Below are 2,357 nucleotides of genomic sequence, written 5' to 3'. Positions count from 1 at the left end.
GTAACAGTAAGTTTGCTTTTGGCAGGAGATGCATATAAGCTACTTGTTACTGCTTGAATGTTGATGTTTTCCTGGAAGGCAATCAGTGTTGGCTAACCAATTGGTATGTGCCTTCATGGAGAAGATGACCTCTTCGGTTCTCAGCATTTCTTAGTGGTGTATAGATGTTTGTCTGGAGGTGAGGGTGAGGCTTCATGATCTTTCNCTGCCTTCACGTTCGCATGTCTATTGCTACTGCTCCTGTTCNGGTTGTGTCTGTCAGTCTCTGTGGCAGGACTTAATGGGTGTAAATTCTCTGAAATTTCTAGGAGACTCCATCTTGAGGAAATCTTTTGTTCCTGTGCTCTTACAATCTTTATGTCCCCTCTTGTGCAGTTATACTAGATTTCTAGNTGCAGGAGTTATAGAACTGATATATCAGTTGAAAATGGTTTCCACAACACTGTGTTCTGNTTAGTTCTCTTCCGTACTGGTCTCCATCTGTTGCAAAGGGAAGTTTTCTTAATTAAAACCGAAAGTTATACTTTNTGTGGATAGAAGGATAAATATTTTAAAATAATTAGGGATTATGCTGGTTTAATAAAGCAATAGTTTTATGTTCTTCCCCAAGATCCATAACTTTGCAAACTCTGGNCAGTTTTCTAGGTTACTAGTACAAGGCATGATTTCCCTCTTACTGAGTGCACTTTAACTCCATGAGAGAGCTATTGGTTNATACTGAGTTATGTACAACACTATTATGATAGGATTATTATGCAATGCTGGTTATTGTGGTTCATACACTAGTACTATTGGTTATTGCCATTCTTTGGAAGCTTACATAGTTTTAGGCCTTCTGGTAAAATGATAACTAGTCTTCAAGGAGAACATTTTCAGATCAGTTCAACATTAGTTCCTCTTGGTTCTGTGTCTGAAGTACATGGTGACTCATCAATAGGATGAAGACCTCCCACTTTTGTGTGTGAGGGTAGAACAACCAAGTATAACAACAATAACATAGAATTAGAAAGTCTCCTGTACAACCTTGACCTCCAATTCAAAAGAGGACTTCTCACTGCTGAAGTTGGAATTTTTAGTAGACCATCTATGTATGGCTACTGGCATAGCCTAAAATGAATTTTTTCAATTTTTTATTAGATATTGTCTTCATTACATTTCATTACATTTCAAATTCTATCCTGAAAGTCCCCTATACCCTTCCCACCCCCCAGCCCTGATCCCCTACACACCCATTCCCACTTCTTGGCCTTGGCATTCCCCTGTACTGGAGCATATAAAGTTTGCAAGACTAAGGGGCCTATCTTCCCAATGATGGCTGACTAGGCCTTCTTCTGCTACATATACAGCTAGAGACACAAGCTCTAGGAGTACTGGTTAGTTCATAATGTTGTTCCACCTATATGGTTGCAGACCCATTCAGCTTCTTGGGTACTTTCTCTAGCTCATTCATTGGGGGCCCTGTGTTTCATCCAATAGATGACCATGAGCATCTACTTCTGTAATTGCCAAGCACTGGCATAGCCTCACAAGGGACAGCTATATCAGGGTCCTTTCAGCAAAATCTTGCTGGCATGTGCAATAGTGTCTGTGTTTGGTGATTGATTATGGGATGGATCCTCTGGTGGGGTAGTCTCTGGATGGCCCATCCCTTTGTCTTAGCTCCAAACTTAGTCTCTGTAACTCCTTCCATGGGTAATGTCTTTCCTATTCTAAGAAGGAATGAAGTATCCACACGTTGGTCTTCCTTCTTGATTTTCTTTTGTTTTGTAGATTGTATCTTGGGTATTCTAAGTTTCTGGGCTAACATTCACTTATCAATGAGTGCATAACAAGTAAGTTCTTTGTGATTGGGTTACCTCACTCAGGATGATATCTTCCAGATATACCCATTTACCCAAGAATTTCATAAATTCATTTTTTTTTGTTTTAAAATTAGGTATTTTCCTCATTACAGTTCCAATGCTATCCCAAAAGTCCCCATACCCTCCCCCCCCACTCCCCTCCCCACCCACTCCCACTTTTTGGCCCTGGCATTCCCCTGTACTAGGGGCATATAAAGTTTGCAAGTCCAATGGGCCTCTCTTTCTAGTGATGGCCGACTAGGCCATCTTTTGATACATATGCAGCTAGAGTCTTTAGCTCCGGGATACTGGTTAGTTCATAATGTTGTTCCACCTATAGGGTTGCAGATCCCTTTAGCTCCTTGGGTATTTTCTCTAGCCCTGTGACCCTTCCAATGGCTGACTGTGAGCATCCACTTATGTGTTTGCTAGGCCCTGGAAATTCATTGTTTTTAATAGCTGAGTAGAACTCCATTGTGTAAATGTACCACATTTTCTCTATCCATTCCTCTGTTG

This window comes from Mus caroli, chromosome 2, assembly GCF_900094665.2.
Source record: "Mus caroli chromosome 2, CAROLI_EIJ_v1.1, whole genome shotgun sequence".
Taxonomy (NCBI): Eukaryota; Metazoa; Chordata; class Mammalia; order Rodentia; family Muridae; genus Mus; species Mus caroli.
Note: the sequence above shows the minus strand (reverse complement) of the source record.